We start from the raw sequence: 17,531 nt of genomic DNA, 5'->3' as shown, positions 1-17,531 counted from the left end.
CCTCCACCCTGGCTTTCTGTCTTGCTTTGCGGGTCCATCTGCCATGTGAGGCAAAGGTCAGTAAACGTCTCCGACATTGACTCAGGTCTCAGCCTCCTTCCCGCCAAATGGCACAGATGGCAGTCTCAATCACTGCCTGGATAAACACGCTTTCTTTTTTCTTTTTTTTTTGAGATGGAGTCTCGCTTTGTTGCCCAGGCTACGTGCAGTGGCACAATCTTGGCTCACTGTAACCTCTGTCCCCAGGGTTCTAGCAATTCTCCTACCTCAGCCTCCTGAGTAGCTGGGATTACAGGCATGCGCCACCATGCCCAGCTAATTTTTTTTTTTTTTTTTTTGTATTTTTAGTAGAGACGGGGTTTCACCATGTTGACCAGGATGGTCTCGACATTTTGACCTCGTGATCCACCCGCCTCAGCCTCCCAAAGTGCTGGGATTACCGGCTTGAGCCACCGCGCCCGGCCTTAATTATGTATTTTTAATAGAGACAGGGTTTCACAGGCTGGTCTCGAACTCCTGATTTCAGGTGATCCGCCTGCCTCAGCCTCCCAAGGTGCTGGGATTACAGGCGTGAGCCATCGCGTCCAGCAAGAAAGGTTAGTTTTCATTTCTAATACATGTCCACTGCGAGTTGGCCATGGACTGCTCTGCCGATTTTACTCCTGGGCTGATGGAGTGACACTGGGACTCCTGGATCTGGGATACTCAAGGTTTCACAGCAGAGGGAAAAAAGATTGGCATACGGAATTACTCACTAATTCTTAAAACTTCTGTCTAGAAGTGACACCTGTCATCACTGCTCACATTTCATTGGCTAAAGCAAGACATATGGCCGAACCTAAACTCTCCTGGGGCAGGAAAGTATAATGTTCACCTTCACCCAGTAGTAAGGTACACCATACAAAGGCTCCCTAAGTCAGCCCTGCTTTAGGCTGGGGGGGTCCTAAATTCCTGGGAGATACAGGGACCTCGAAATTCAGTTGGTGAACAGTTGTCTTGAGGTGGAGTTATAAACAAATATAAGAAAAAAATATAATGGCTGGGCATGGTGGCTCGTGCCTGTGAACCTTACACTTGGGGAAGCTGAGCTGGGAAGATTGCTTGAGCCAGGAATTAGAGACTAGACTGGAAAACATAATGAGACCCTGTCTCTACAGAACATTTTTTTAAAAATTAGCTAGGCATGACTATAGTCTCAGCTGCTCAGGAGGCTGAGGTGGGAGGATCACTTGAGCCCAGTAGGTGGAGGCTACAGTGAACTACGATCTGATCAATGCACTGTGCTCCAACCTGGGCGACAGAGCAAGACCCTGTCTCTCAAAAACAAACAACAAACAAACAAAGAAACCCAAAATACAATATAAGCTTCACAGGGGAAAAGTCTTAAAAAGAATAGCTGGCATTACAGGCGCCCACCAGCACGCCTGGCTAATTTTTGTATTTTTAGTAGAGACGGGGTTTCACCATGTTGGCCAGGCTGGTCTTGAATTCCTGACTTCACACAAAGTGCTGGGATTATGGACATGATTATGGCCAGGCCCGGGCCAGGTTTTGAATCTTGCTGTATTGTTGTAAATCCCAGGTACTCCACCCCCTCGGTTCCCTCATTTTTGTTGCTTTGGGACAGTGACAGTGGAGTCCACTCTGCCCGTTTGACCTTCTCCAAGGACCTCCTAGAATATGGTGGGAGAAGAGAAGCACATGTGGCTGGGTAAGGAGGAACACTTGCCTCTCCCTGACATCTTCACAGTTCAGTTGATCTGAGAAGCACCAAAATCTACTCTCTTAGGCATGTGGCTCAAATATTTTCATTTTTTAAAAACTGATGTCTCTGACTCACAGGTCTCCTTCAGGCTGGAATGCCTCTAGTGCAATGTGACATACTGGGGAGCAGTAGGTGGCTGCCCCGTCTTTCTGGGTCGTACCAGGCGTATGTAATCAGAAGTCCTAAGTGGAGAGGCGTTAGACAGTCAGACTCACCCAGCCAGTAACTTTCCCCCTTAGCCTTCTATCTGGTCATCACAGAATTTTTGAGCAGGAAGAGACCTTGCACCTAATGAATTCTCACACATCTTGTTCCAACTAAAGAGCTGAACATCGAGGACCAAAATGCAGCCCTCCTGTCCTAGATGTCCAAGCTAAAGCATAGGACCCCAGTGGGCACTATGCACCCTTCAACTGACTTACCGACTGCAGCTCACCATCCCTCCCCACCTCCTCCAACAAGATAAACGCATCTGTGACCCCATCCCAGGGGAGCCAGGGAGGGAGGGAGGGAAGGATGGAGGAGGGAGCCTCCCCAGTACAGACAATCAGAGACTCGGCCTTGACTTGGGTTGTTAAGAGAGCTGCTGCCTCCCTTCTCCAGCTGGCGGGAAGCAGTGACCCAGGGAGCCCGAGCCACCTCCCGGGGAGGAGAAGCTGGCTACGGAGGAAAGATAAAGGAGAAAGGGGAGGAGTCTGGCCAGCTCCCACCTCCCGGCTGCTGTTCCAGCCAAGGGGCTGAGCTGGAGAAAGAACTGATAACAGATAAGGGGCTTGCTTTCCTGTGGCCTTGTTTATACAAGCTTAGGTTCTTGCCAGCTGGTCCCTGGGGGTGGGGGTGGGGGTGGAGGAGCTATGTGGGTGGAGGGTAGTGTGGGTTTCTGGACCAAAACTTGCTTTCAGCTGGCCAAGGCCAAGGCTTAGAGATCTTTCCCCTACCTCCCACCCCATCCCCACCCCCAGATTTCCTGCAAGAAGTTGGCTGAGTGGAGGCTTGAGCTGAAATGCAAGGCTTTCCAGACTTGGAGTGGGGGGGGGGGGGCGCTTGAAAAGCAGTGGATGTGGCAACGCTGTCTCTCACTTAGCCTCTGGGGCTCTGGGCATCTGACAAAGGGAGCATACACTCTGGAAATGTGTTAAGGGATTCAATCTCTCAGGTGGTTGGAAAGACTTTTTGGAGGGATGACATCTAAATAGAGGATTGGGCCAGCTGCAGTGGCTCATGCCTGTCATCCCAGGACTTTGGAATCCTGAGGCAGGTGGATCACTTGAGGTCAGGAGTTCGAGACCAACCTGGCTAACATGGGGAAACCTTACAGAGGTTTCACCTCTACTAATAATACAAATATTAGCCAGGCTTGGTGGTGGGTGCCTGTAATCCCAGCTACCTGGGAGGCTGAAGCAGAAGAATTATGCCTGAACCCGGGAGGCAGAGGCTGCAGTGAGCTGGGATCACACCACTGCACTCCAGCCTGGGCAACAAGAGTGAAACGATCTCCCCCTGCAAAAAAAACCCCAGAGGACTGACAGACAAGCAGGATTGAGTAGAGTCACAAGAGACACATAGAGAAAGAGCATCCCATGCAGAGATGGAGAAAGCATCCCATGCAGAGAAAACACTGCAGGTGAAAGCAAAGCATTTTGGAAGCAAAAGAGATGGGGTGTTTGGGGGAAAAAGAAAGTGGCAGTGTTTAGTGGGACCCTGAGGAGGAAGGGAGCAGATGTGGGCAGAGGCTAGGTCATGGTTGGGGGTCGGGGTGGAAGGCAGAAAGGGGACTTGGAGGGAGGAGAAGAACGGGCAGACAGGTGGAGATGGGAGGTGGGAGGACTCCAGGAGACTTTCCTCTGCAGGAAAGTGGGAGCCACAGTCCTTCCTGAGGTATTTTTAGATGGTAACTCCTGGAGCAGAAGCTTGTCAGCCTCACCTGGCTGCCTTCTGTGTTGAAACTCACATGGGTGTCCTCTTGGTCCCAGCCTTACCTGTGGCAGGCACATCTGGTTTCCCAGCCCCCGTTGGTTGGTTGGAGATGACACCAGCCCAGAGCTGTTGTCCTGGGAGGCCAGCATCTCCGAGGCCGGATGGGTGGGATGAGGGTTGAGGCTGTGCTAGAGCTTGTCCAGGGAGGGCCTGACTCCCTTGAAGCTGTCTGCATCTGCCCCTGTCCCCATCGTGCCCTCATAGGTGGCAGTGAGAAGGATTCAGAGCTCCTTGCTTAAGGCCAACCCCCTCTCCTGGCCCCACTTCCAAGTGCATGAGTCACTTCCAAGACCCCCAGCAAGTCATCCGTTTCCCCCTACTCATTCCTTCCTTCAGTCTGTTCCACTCAATAGTTACTGAGGCGTATGGAGTCTCTGGCACTAGCACACAGTAGGTACCTTCATTGGGTTCGGCTCTGTACCTTGGTCCAGGAAATCCCAGAGCTGGGAATATGAAGTTTAATGGGTCAGGGCACAGGCTCTAACAGCAGACTGCTGGGGCTGAAAGTCTCTAACTCGGAGAGCTGGGGCAAATCTCTCCACATCTTCACACCTCCCTTTCCTCATCTGTAAAACAGATAACAGTAGTACCTATAGGTTGCTGGAGATTAAATGAGAGCATTCCCATAGAAAGCTTTGTGTATCGTGAGTGGTCAGTTAATATTAGTGGCTACTGTTTATATACATCAGCTGTTCACTTTGAAAAAAGGAAATGGTTCGGAATCTTTTTTGAGAAAGTAACGCGATAATATTAAAGATATCTACCTTAACAGCAACTATTCTTAATATTCACTTCCGGTACTTATTTTGAGATCATAATAAAAAATCCTGAAGTCTAAGGAATTGTATGCTTTCTTTTCTTTTGATCTACTCCAGTAAAGCTGCCATGTATATAGACTCAGGAAATGACTGTGGGTGTGGGATCCACGCCCATGCCCATGCCTGGAGGTGAGAACCCTGGATTGTATTCCTGTTCCATCCTTAAGTCTTGTGTGACTGTGGGTACATTTCTCAGCATCTTGGAACCTGTTTCTCCTCACCTGTTAAGGATACTAGCCCTCTCCATGGGCTATGAAAAGTAGTTCTAATATGGGCAAAGTGCCCAACATAGAATAGAGGATTCATAACTGCCAGCTCGCAGCCTCTCCCTCTGATTCAGTGTGGGGTTCAGAGGATGGTTGTTACCACCAGACCGGCCCCAGCCCCCCTCCCGCCTTCCCATGGCAAGCCCTGGAATTCACCTGAGACCACTGGGGCTCTGGCCTACTTTAAAGACTGGGGGTCAACCAGCTTCCAGTTTACTTTGCTGACACCACTATGGGAACGGAAGGGCCCCAGGTGTGAACTTCCCCAGGGTCGGAGGGGATCTGGGAGTGGGAGAAGGCAAGGATGAAGCCATTTCCTGGGAGCCCTTGTAGGTGCTACCTCTTTATGGCCAGGGTGGGCTGGTAACTGTTGGGGAGAAGGACCACGGGGCGTGTGGGTGGGGTGAGCCGGGGATTGCAAAGTTCAGAAAGCTGAGAAAGAGCCAGGCACAAGGAGAGAGAAGCTGTGGTGATTAAGAGAGGAGTTCATTAAATCAGGCTGGTGGGAGCAACCTGGCTGAGTTAACTAAGCCCTGCTACCTCCAGCCAACAAAAGCCCTTTCTCAAATAGAGAAAGGAGAATATTGTATTCATAACAAGTCATCACTTATGTCTTCAGAACACTTTCAAATCAGAGCATTCTTTTACATACCTTTTCTAATTTCAACCTCACCAAGAGGCAGAGAAAGGGAGGTAATATTCCTATTTGACAAATGAGAAAACGCAGGTTCAAAGGGACTAAGAAACGTGACCACAGGCATACAGCTACTGAGCTGGAACACAAACCTGGCTGTCTAGTACCAAGGCATCTGCAACTGAAGGATCAGTAGGCATTTTCCAGGCAACTAGTGATTTGGGTACTAGAATAATTTAGAATCTCCTGCATTTAAAAAAATGTTAAAATAGACTACCTGGCCCTCTTTCTTTTTCAGATGCATCAGCTTCTTTTCTGACTTGGGCACTGAGTCTCCATGCAGAGAAGCTCTCCTGCGGGCAGTGCCCCTCCAAGGAGTAACAGCATCCTGCAGATGGGGGGGGGGACTTAAGGCAGTCCCTGCGGAAGGATTTTCAGAGCTGCTTGTTAATAGGCGATTAAGTGAGGTTGCTAAATCACGATGGCGGTGCATCAGCTGTCACCAATAGGATTAGGGTCCTCTTCATTTATTCGGTATCTAAGAGATCACACTAACAAACAGTGTGATCATGGGGCCTTGGGAAGGCCCTCTTACCTCTCTGGGCATTCGTTTGCTCGTCTGAAAGTGGATAGAACTTGTTTTCCACCCACCCCCATCTGCCATTGCAATTACCTTGATTTGTTTTCAGTGTGCAGGCTGGTGGAGCAAACATTTCAGGAATACCTACAAACCAGTCTGTCTCTGCCATTACCAAATGGTAGCCCCGGATCTGTCAGTTGGTCTTGCTGGGTCATGGTTTCTTCATCTGTGAAATGCAGAGGGGTGGCTCTTTAGGGTCCTTTCAGCTCTAACATTCTTTGCGGAAGCCAGTCACCAGGCCTGGGCTGGGAGAGACTGTCGGGAGTGAGGCCTACGGGCCTTCCTGCATGGGTCTGAATGAGCGGACCCTGTGGGTAAGCTGGGGGTGATAGAAGCCAGGGGAGGGCCTGGAATTGAGGAGCTGGGGCTAGGGAAGAGAGAATCAAGATGCCTGGCTAACCTGTCAGGACCTTGCCCATCTATCTGGATGGTCCCCAAAGAGGTTCCTAGGGCCTACCTGGGGAAAGGTCCTACCTGGGAGACCCTCAGAGGAGGCTGGGGTCAGTTATACCCCTGCTCAGGGAGATGAGCCTTCTCACTTGGCAGGCTCACCTGGCAAGCTCTCTGCTCTGTGGAGCTTCCCTGCCTCAGGTGGGGAAATCCCCCAACGGGGCCTTGCCATAGCTAGCATTGGGTTAACACTAGGCTCTCTGGGCAAACAGTGTCTTTGCTATCTCATGTTTGGAACTCAGCATGGGGGAAAGGTGGAGTTCACAGGCCACCAGTTGCATCCAGTCCAGTGCAGTGCAGCCTGCTGTGTTACCTCAGTGCAGGGCAGTCACAGGAAGGAGATGCAGCCGGGCCTGCAGATAACGCCCAAACTGTGCTCACTCTGGCCATCAGGCTCCTTCCCATGAGGGCCACTGCTTTTTCTTCAAACAATTGCTGTGGAGCCAGCTCCACTCCAGCTGCTTTGGGAGACCTAGAAATGTATTCTTTCTTTCATGGAGGAATGAGGAGTGGAGAGGTCTTGCGGGATCCTGGCAGATAATGTAGCCAGTTTCAGTCCTTGCTACTCACTTCTGGCAAGCCCTGTCTCCCCTGTGATTCAGTTTCTCCACCTTTAAAATAAGGAAGAGAGTCCTTTTGACCACCGTCTCCCCCTGGCGCATGAGGACTTACAGGGATGTGTGAGGTCTTGTCTATCACAGAGCTGTGGGTCTTTAGGAAGGCCCTCAGAAAACACCAGCTGCTCTTGTTGGTTATGGGGGTCTAAGGTTCAAGAACAGCCCCGTGGTGTTATTTATTACTCATGAAGTCCTGGCCACCATGCTGATCCCAGGCGGGACGCGGTTAGCCAGGCCCAGACTGAGCAGGAAGCCAAGTGAACTTCCTTTTCTTCTTCTTTTTTAGTACAATCTCAGAAACCTGGTGCTCTCAGCCCTCAGAGTCAGCTGATGCCCCTTGCCCAGGAGCCAGGGTAGAGGTGGGGGTGTCAGTTTCTGCATGTGGGCCCCTGAGTATTCTCAGGAAATGATGCATGCTGTCACCAGCTGTACAGGCCATTACTCGTTGAAAAAAATGTGACTGTGGGGCCATTAGCCCCGAGAGTTCAGCACCCTCTGCAGTGGGCAGGTAAGAGCTAGTGTCTCCTATCAGCTGGAGACGAGAGCCTTAAACTCAGAGTCTGAAGGCAGGTTGCGTTTCTGCTGCGCACCAGCCACATAATGCTCAGGAGGAATGAAAGCTCTCTGTGCCTTTGTTTCCCCGTCTGTAAAACCAGCACTAAAAGAACAGTCCATGCTTTGTAGGGTTGTTGCATGAGCAAAACATAATCTACAATGTTAATGGATGGTCCTAATAGAACATTTGGTGCGTAGAAATGCTCAATAAGTGAAATAGAAGGGAGGGAAGCAAGGATGCGAGTTTAAGATATGTGAACAGAGAACATCCCAATGAGCTGTCCTAATCTTGGAATATGTGAACTGAAAATAGTGTGGGATGCAGGTCCCCCAAGCACAGACTCAGTGGCATGGCTGATGACATCATTCCAGAGCTGTCCAGCCTAGGCAACAGCATTCTTTGGATGAACTTATTTGGATTAAGGGAATAGAAGTTGCAGAGAAGAAGCAGGTTCCCAGAAGGATCCACCCTTCTTCCACTGAAGCCCACAAATAGGTCAGCTCCTTAACGCCCACAGCTCAAAGGCCTTGCCAGATAGGTGTGAGGAGAGAGCGGGTTCTGTGGTCAGAGCCCAAGGCTGGGCATGGAGACTTCTATTTTCCTGAAGCTGGCTATTACGTCACCTGGAACAAATTTCCTAACCACTCATCCCCAGGTAAAGAAGGGGAAGGCCGCAGACAATGGGCTTGTGGCCTTCTGCTTCTGAGCCCTCTGATCTTCATGTGCCATTTGACCTCTCAGCTGTAGTTACTACCCCTCTGGGAGATGGGGGTTAAACTCTCCCGGAGGAGCGGAGGAGCGTTGTGAGAATGGAATGATTCCAAGGCTGAGGTCCCCACCTGTATCCGCAAGGCCAGGTGAATAAAGGGGGTGCTGTGAGGAGCGGCCTACACCTCTGTCAGGGGCAGGGACTGGTCACCACCTGGAGTGGGCAGGAGGAGATTCTAGGATCTTCTCTAGCCCAGACACTGCCCTGGGGAGCTTAGGTAAAGTGAACCACCCTAGGGGTAGGGGAATGGAGAAGGCTCACTAGGCTCCAGGTTAAACTTTTTGGTGCCACCTTAAGAGAAATCTGTTTAGAGCCTTAGCCTGTCAGTAAATCAGGCAAATCCTAACCCCCTTCCTAACAGAAGGAACAAATGAGAATTAATTAGTAAACATGGCTGTCAAACTTGGTCGGTGTTATTATTAACTTAATGTGTTTGTTTAAAAGGGGGAGCCTGGCTTGCTCCAGTCTACGGGCGGGCATGTGAGCTGCCAGCCTGCCGGCCAGGTCTGATGGGAAATCCTGTAGATTGTTTCCACATGGCAGTTTACAACACAAATCATTAGTTACAGTGGTGGAAGGCCTTGGAGGCGAGGGATGATGGATTCTGATGATGGATTTTGCAGTCTTCACATAAAATGCGGAGGGGTTCTCTAAGGGAGGAGTTTTTGTACTAGGGAGAAGGCACCCCAGGGCCTTAGGCACTGCAGTCTGAATGAAGCCAGCAGGCAGGGTGACCAAGGGGGTCTCCCCTGTTGTCCCAGATGGTTGGGGAGACGTGGGGAGTGTGGTACATAGGCCACGCATGTATACATGTATTCCTGGAGCCCGGGGCTTTCTCACAGGCAGATCTACCATGCTGCTGCAGAAGATACCAGATGCTCAGCCGACCCACTGCATGTGCCAGTTACACTAGTGTAGTGCCCACTCAGCTGGGGTGGGGGGTGGGTGGAGACTGGTGTTGAGAGAATGGCTTGGAATGAACAACTTCATTTTTTAGATATGTGCTGGTGTGTGAGGGTCAGCAGGTAGAGTCTCTGCTCTAAATGACACTTTAATTGACTCTGTGGCTTCAGCTTTACCCACTTTGGTTTCATCAACTGTCCTAATCTTGGGATGCATGACCTGAAAATAGCATGAGGTGAAGGTCCCCCAAGGAAAGACTCAATGACATGGCTGATGACGTCCATCCAGGGGTCACCCACTGACCTTTCTTGCTATGTATATATTGGTTTCTCATGCTTCTCAGTCCTTCCCTCCAAGGCTAAGTCATGGACTCTGGAGCCAGGCGACTTGGATTTGAATATTGGCTCCACCTCTTATTAGCTGTGCAGCTTTGGTTGTTTTTGTTTTGTTTTGAGACACTCTCACTCTGTCAGCCAGGCTGGAGTGCAGTGGTGGATCTCAACTCACTGCAACCCTCCTGGGTTCAGGCAATTCTTGTGCCTCAGCCTCTAGAGTAGCTGGGATTACAGGCATGTGCTGCCACACCCAGCTAATTTTTGCATTTTTTGTGGAGACGGGTTTTTTTTTTTTCATGTTGTCCAAGCTGGTCTGGAACTCCTGACCTCAAGTGATCAACTTGCCTTGGCCTTACAAGGTGCTGAAACTACAGGCATGAGCCATAGTGCCCGGCCTGGCTGTGCAACTTTGGGCAAGTTACTTAACCTCTCTGTCTCAGTTTCCTTGTCTGTAGAATGGGAGTAATGATACTTTATAGGTTAGTTGTGGGGATTAAATAAGTTAACATTTATAAAGCTTTTAGACCACTGCCTAGTGCATAGTACATTCTGTAGAAATGCTGGTTGAACGGATGAGCTCTGGTTGCCCATGTCTCTATATCATTTTCTCCCCCCAAGCCATTTCAACACACAGTAGGAACAGTGTGCTTGCGATGCACTTCGCATTCCATTTTGTAGCTCTCCCCACAGCTAGAAGCTGCCCTCCCCGAGCACATTAGGGTTCTGTGAGCCCATTTTCCTCACTGGGGCCCTCAAATTCTGTCTGCTGCTGTGATCTTTGCTATTTGAGGCCAACATGGTAAAACCCACATCTACTAAGAATACAAAAATTAGCCGGGCGTGGTGGTGGGCACCTGTAATCCTAGCTACTTGGGAGGCTGAAACAGGAGAATTGCTTGAACCCAGGAGGCAGAGGTTGCAGTGAGTAGAGATCACACCACTGTACTCCAACCAGAGCGACAGAGTGAGACTCCATTTCAAAAAAAAAAAAAAGATTCCTTTACGTTGGGCAGGGTGAGCCCAGCCCCTACCTACACATGAATCCTTGCTGTGCAGCTAGATCCAAATATTGGTCATGACCTTGAACTGAGGAGAGGACTGTCCTGGTGGCACACAGTGTGATGGGGTGCCACTGTGTCGCTGGAGTTCTGTTAGATGTCTGGCGTCCTTGGAGTCCCTGGGGCTATCTACTGCTCTGGTTTTGCATGGGTTAGGCCAGAGTCTTCTTGCATCAATAAAGGACATTTTATTGACTGTCTGCTCATTCCTTACCTACTTTATTATGACCGGACTCATTATTTGCAGCAATAAAGATAGCACACTGTTGAAGAGAGCTGGAAAATAAGAGCTATACAGATAAGTAATTGGCAACACACTTCTCCCTGGAACCTGAGCAGACCCTATGTTTAAATGTGTGTGCAGCTGTGTTGTGTGTTTATCAAGCATCTTTAACAGGTTCACACCTTTGACATCATAACATCACTTCAGAGGCCAGGCGCAGTGGCTCACGCCTGTAATCCCAGCACTTTGGGAGGCCAAGGCAGGTGGAGGTCAGGAGTTCAAGACCAGCCTGGCCAAGATGGTAAAACCCTGTCTCTACTAAAAATACAAAAAGAATAGCCAGGTGTAGAGGCAGGCGCTGGTAATCCCAGCTACTCAAAAGACTGAGGCAGAGAATTGTCTGAACCCAGGAGGCAGAGGTTGCAGTGAGCCGAAATCGCTTTGTCCACCCTGGGTGACAAAGCGAGACTCCATCTCAACAAAAAAAAAGTAACTTCTGGGAAACCATCCTAAAGGAATGCTATAAAATTTGCAAGATGCTTTATGCACAGAGATGTTCTACACACAATTATTTACAAAAGAAAACACTGGAAACAACTGAAATGTCCAGCATTTCACATAAGGTTGTGTACAACCACGGTGGACACTAATTTTAGTGGTTTTCAACCTTTTGTAAGTTTATGAGTTGCTCGAGAAACTTAGTAAGATAAAGATTCCCAGCCCCCAGCCCTAGAGATTTTGATTTAATGGATCTGGGGTGAGATCCAGAAATCTGCATTTTTAACATACCACATATAATTCTGATGCAGATGTTCTGCAGTTCATATTTGAGAAAACTGATCAACTTGATGGGATATTTTGCAGTCATTTAAAATGATGTTTGCAGAGGGATTATAATAACACGGAGGAATTTTTTTATAACTAAGAAAGTATGAACATTGTGTATATAACTGCATCCAATTATGAAATACAACTATATAGAGCAAAGCAAAAATATACAAAAATATAAACACAGGTGGTCTCAGCATTTTCTTCAGCATTTTTCAGGACAATTTTCTTCTTTTTTTCTGATGTTCTGTATACTCTAAAATTTCTAAAAGCAAGCATTATTTTTATCATAAAAACTCATATGCCTGTAATCCTAACACTTTGGGAGGCTGAGGTGGGTGGATCACTTGATCCCAGGAGTTAGAGATCAGCCTGGGCAACATGGTGAAACCTCATCTCTACAAAAAATGCAAAAATTAGCTGGGCATGGTGGCTCATGCCTGTAGTCCCAGCTACCAGGGAGGCTGAGGTGGAAGGACTGCTTGAGCCCAGAAAGCAGAGGCTGCAGTGAGGCGAGATTGTGCCACTGTACTCCAGCCTGGGTGACAGAGTGAGACTGTGTCTCAAAAACAGAAACAAACAAAGTACACATAGACTCATAATTTTGAAATAGACAGTAACCTCTTTGGAACAAATGAAAGGGCTTTCTCTTGTTCACCCTCTTTCCTGGGATTTCTGTGCTGAAAGATTACATTTTCTCTCTGAAGAGACTAAAGGACCCTGAAGCAGAGTGATGCTGGTCTCTTCACCTTCAGATGGGACAAACCCCTTTTGGAAATGCTTTCACACTCGGCTTTACCTGCAGACCTTTGATAAGCTTCTGGAGTTACTGAAGGCATATTCAGTCCTGGTCGTGATCGCTCAGATAAAAAGAATACTTAGCCTGGAAAAGCACTCTATTTTGTAGAACTGAACTATCTTAATGCCATTCTCTTGAAGATTTTTTTTCTTAGATACTACAGTTTGTACAGGAGAGTGAGGCCTTGTGTCAAGAAGTTGGAGAGAAGGAAAACAAAGTTGTCTGCTGAAAGCTGCATGTATTAGTTTGCTAGGTCCATCAAAACAAAGTTCTGAACCTGGGTGGCTTAAAAACCAGAAATTCATCGTCTTGCAGTTCTGGAGGGTAGAAGCCCGAGATGACGGTGTGGGCAGGGTGGTTGCTTCTGAGGGCTGTGAGGTAGGATCTGCTCCTCCTTAGCCCCCTCCTTAGCTTGTAGAGGTCTGTCTTCTCCCTGTGTCTTCACTTGGGCTTCCTTCTGTATCTGTTTGTGTCCAAATTTCCTCTTCTTATAAAGACACCAGTCACACTGCCCTAGTTACTCCAGTGATTTCATTTCAACTTAATTACCTCTTTAAAGACCCTATCTTCAAATAAGGTCATATTCTGAGATACTAGGGCTTAGGACTTCAACATATGACTTCTTTGGGTGATGCCAGTTACCCCGTAATGACGCAATGCTAAGAGACCAACAGTAGGACACAGCTGTGCAGACGCTGGGAGAGCTGGAATGGGTCCCTGACACGTCTCACTTGGCCATCAGATAGCTTGCAAAGTAAAGGTGAGAGGCGATGTGGGCTGTTTCCATTGGGATCTGATCAAGGAGGGAGAGCTTGGGCTGAGAACTGCCACCTGGCTGGTCCTGGGGAAAGGCAGGTGCCCCTGTGGTAGAGAAAAACTCATCAGCTTAACTTGTTTCTAACTCCATCCACCTGTGGCTCTCTGACTTTCCAGCCATGACTGGGGCCAAGGTCAGTAATCTGTGCAAGCCTTCCCTGGAGAAATGGGAGTAAGAATTTCCTGCAAGACTGTTCTGCCAGTCCTGAAGGCAGGTCTGGCAAGATTGTGAAGATGCTTGGTAAACTGCCAAGCTTTTTCTGTTCCAGCAAGCCGAGAGAGCTCTGAACATCCTCACTCACCTATGGCAGGCAATCATGATGGTGTCTCTGAAGGCTGCAGGTTCAGTTATACTTGGAGGAGTCTGGAACTTGAAACAGTATTCAGGGAGGAGTGGTGGTAGTGACTATTAGGTTGGTGCAAAGGTAATTGCAGTTTTGACATTGATGGTAAAAACCGCAATTATTTTTGCACTCTCCTAATAGTTGTGGCATACGTGGTGTTTATAGAAGACCTTCAGAAGGTTCATCACCAAGGGCCTCCATACATTCTTTAAAAAATAAAACAGCTGGGCACAATGGCTCATGCCCATAATCCCAGCACTTTGGGAGGCTGAGGTGGGCGGATCACCTGAGATCAGGAGTTCAAGACCAGCCTGGGCAACATGGTGAAACTCCATTTCCATTAAAAATACAAAAATTAGGCAGGCATGGTCATGCACGCCTGTGGTCCCAGCTACTCCAGCCTGGGTGACAGAGCAAGACTCTGACTCAAATTAACAAACAAACAAAAAACACCTCTATTTTGGAATTGACATATGCTTCATACATGAAAATTTATAAATTTGATATAGAAGAATAAAAAGTAAAAGTTCCCATTCTCCAACCCTCTCCCTCTTTTCCATCACCAAAAGCCCCTGCCCCAGTGAATGATCTCTTCCGGATGACCCCTATTCTTAGACAAACTTATATGTAAATACTTAAAAAACCAGCACACTCACGATTTAGTTCATACTGTTTGGAAACTTGTGTTTCTAACTTAACGAATGACTGTGGGCTTCTTTTCTCATCAGTTCATGTGCACGGGTTTTCATGTTCCTTTTTTAAACTGTTGAACAGCATACCACAGAATAGATAAACCATATACTATTTAATTAATTAGTGGACATTTTGGTTATTTCCAGTTTTAAAAAATGTGATAAACATGATTACAAATGAATATCGTTGCTTATGTATCTTTGAGCCCTTGTGTGAATGGATCTCTGTAGGATACATTTCTAGGCATGCAATAACCTAAGGTGATATTTATATATTTTTTAAAAAATTTGTTTTTGAGATGGAGTCTCACTCTGTTGCCCAGGCTGGAGTGCAATGGCGTGATCTTGGCTCAATGCAACTTCAGCCTTCCGGGTTTAAGCAATTGCCCTCCCTCAGCCTCCTGAGTAGCTGAGATTATAGGCGTGTGCCACCACGCTGGCTAATTTTTTGTAATTTTAGTAGAGATGGGGCTTCACCAAATTGGCCAGGCTGGTCTTGAACTCCTGACCTCAGATGATCCACCCGCCTTGGCCTCCCGAAGTGCTGGGATTATAGAGGTGAGCCACCGCGCCTGGTCCTCCTTCATTCTTTTTAATGGTCCTGTGGGAATTCACAGTATGGCTGTATCATAGTTTTTTTCACCAGTGTCCTAGTGGCTTATATTTAAAATTTTAATAGATTTTATAAGTTGCTCTAAAAAAGAAGGCTATCAATCTATACTCCCTCCAACAGTTTATGAGAATTCCTATTTCCTAACATCCTTGCCAAGAATGAGCACTGTGCCATTGTGCCCTGAATTTGTTAAGATATCGAGGCCGAATATTATTCTGAGAGTGTGTTCTTTCGATATCTTTCCAGAGATGCTTTAAATCATGATCACAAGACCTTTTGGAAAATAGCAGTTGGGTCCAAGATCACAGGAAATTGTCAACAGATTTTCCAAGGAACTCACTGAGCTCTGGGAGCGTATTCAAGGGGGCCTAGGATTTTCTACATGAACCCAGACGTTGCACCAACTCAGAGAGAAGCTACACATCTGTCTTTCTTTTCATGCGAGAGGGGGAAAAAATAAACAAAGACAGGTTTGAACATGTAATCATACCCGGTATCCTTGAAACAGTTCTCTAGTTATCTATCTATCTAGTTATTTCCTGGGCCTCATCAGTTTTTCTGATTCTTTGAATGTCCTGTAAATAGTGCTTATATGGGGTGCCCGTATGAAATGCTTAAAAATAAACAACTTATCTGGTGGCAGGGAGCGGAGAGACTGTGGAAGTAACTGGCCTTGCCTAAGCTCACTTACCCCGAAGTCTCATGAACACAGCAGACGCTGGCTGCTGCCTAGTCCAGTGGGAAGACCAAGGGCCTCATTAGGGAGCAGCAAAGCAGAGGTTCCAGAGCCATGAGAAAATGAACCTTTGATAAAATTATTCCGAATTTTGTGTTCAGAAATATCCAGAAGCAGCCATTTTAATTTTGGCCTACGTGTAAGTTTTGCATTTGATGAGTCTGTTTTGTTTTTCTCTTGAATCACATTGCAGGTAGTGCCGTATCTTTAGAGCTGAGAACTTCTACAGGTCTGCCAGTATCCCCTCCCACCCCTCCACCTGCAATCATGACAGGTTAAGAGTTCTCGGAGGCCCTGGAATTTTCCAGTCCTTCATGGAGGCCCTGTCTGCTGGGATTCCAGAGATGGGGCTTCGTTTCCATGGTCAGAAGACCTGGATTACAGGGTGGTGGTGGAGATTTCATCAGAAAGCACGTGAAGGCACCAGCAGTGTTGGTGCTCAAGCAAGATTAATTTCCTCCCCACTACAAGCTGGTTCCATCTGAGTCAGGATTAGCAGAGAAGGACTCTAAAGACTTCAAGAAGTGCTTTGTTGCTTTATATACAAAGTTCTAGAGAAATAAGAAGAGAGAGGTATGAAATTGGAATTTCACTATCTTCTTGCATTGTAGCACATATCTGTGCCTGCAGTAAATGTAAATATGTATAACTCTATATACATATATGTAACTATTGTTTTCCCTTGAGTTGAGTTGAAGTGAATTGAATCATGCTTGTATTCACCCTATCCAAGGTCAAACATGTAATTCACAATACAAAAGGTAAAAGCTTTACTCCTTCCTTGAGCTTCTTAATTTCTGCCATTTTCAGTACCTATGGAAAAATTCCCGTCCATGTTAGAGATAGGGAAGTAAAAACTTGCATTTCTACTATGTACTAAGCACACTGCCTCATTTTACCTTCCCAACAGCGCTAGGAATGTTATTATTTTACAGCTGAAGAATCAGAGTTATAATCATGTCTTCCTGAGGTCACAGGTGACAAGGGGTGGGGTCAGGCTGGCCTGATGATGCTCCTTGCTCTGGTCCCACTCCCTGCCTCCATGGCATAAGCTTCCTGGAGTTGGTCATTTCAGAAAGGAACACCAGCTCATTATTGAGTTCCAGATCTGAGTATAAACAGTAATCCCCAGTCCTGTCCCTTGCAGTCTAGCTTGGGGCTCTGTTCAGCCACCAAGTGTCAGGTGTCAGGCACGCCAGGCATTCCTGTGGGATAAAGTCACATCATCCAGGGCACAGGAGCCAGCATGGAGGGACAGAGGGACAAAGTGGCCTCTGCTGTGGTCATGAGTGACACGTTTCTCAGCGTCCTCCATGGCCCAGGCTCTGCTGCCTGTCCTTACCAAGACCCTTCTTCGGCTTCTTCCTTGGGAGAGGCCCATGCCCTTCATGAAGTCCCCAGCATGCAGCAGTCACTGCAGAGCCTGTTCACTCAGGTATTTGGTTGTTCATTCATCCAGCGAATACTCATGGAGGTGCTACCCTACCCCCAACACGCTGGGTGCGGGGACAGAGCAGGAATGAAGGGAGACCTCATCCTTGCTCTCCAGGAGTGTATGCATGGTGGAGAGGGAAATTCAGCAGCCACAGCAGTAATAACACATTGACCACAGTCTTCTCAGTGTAACTGAAGAGAAGGTGCTGCAGACGTCTAGAAGAAACAGGCACACCAAGGTCTACAGGGGAGCTGAAG

At 47.7% G+C, this 17,531-nt stretch overlaps 1 long non-coding RNA gene across 1 annotated transcript; it reads left to right on the top strand.

The window, feature by feature from the left end:
* The first annotated feature begins 5 nt into the window (after nt 1–5).
* Nucleotides 6–11,317, top strand: LOC118145123 (uncharacterized). The gene is made up of 3 exons (XR_004730292.3): nt 6–56; nt 527–596; nt 5,759–11,317. It is a non-coding gene; the product is annotated as an uncharacterized LOC118145123 (long non-coding RNA).
* Nucleotides 11,318–17,531: the final 6,214 nt, after the last annotated feature.

This window comes from Callithrix jacchus, chromosome 8 (genome assembly GCF_049354715.1).
Source record: "Callithrix jacchus isolate 240 chromosome 8, calJac240_pri, whole genome shotgun sequence".
NCBI lineage: Eukaryota > Metazoa > Chordata > Mammalia > Primates > Cebidae > Callithrix > Callithrix jacchus.
The sequence above is the reverse complement of the archived record's forward strand: the minus strand, read 5'-3'. Positions and strand labels throughout refer to the sequence as shown.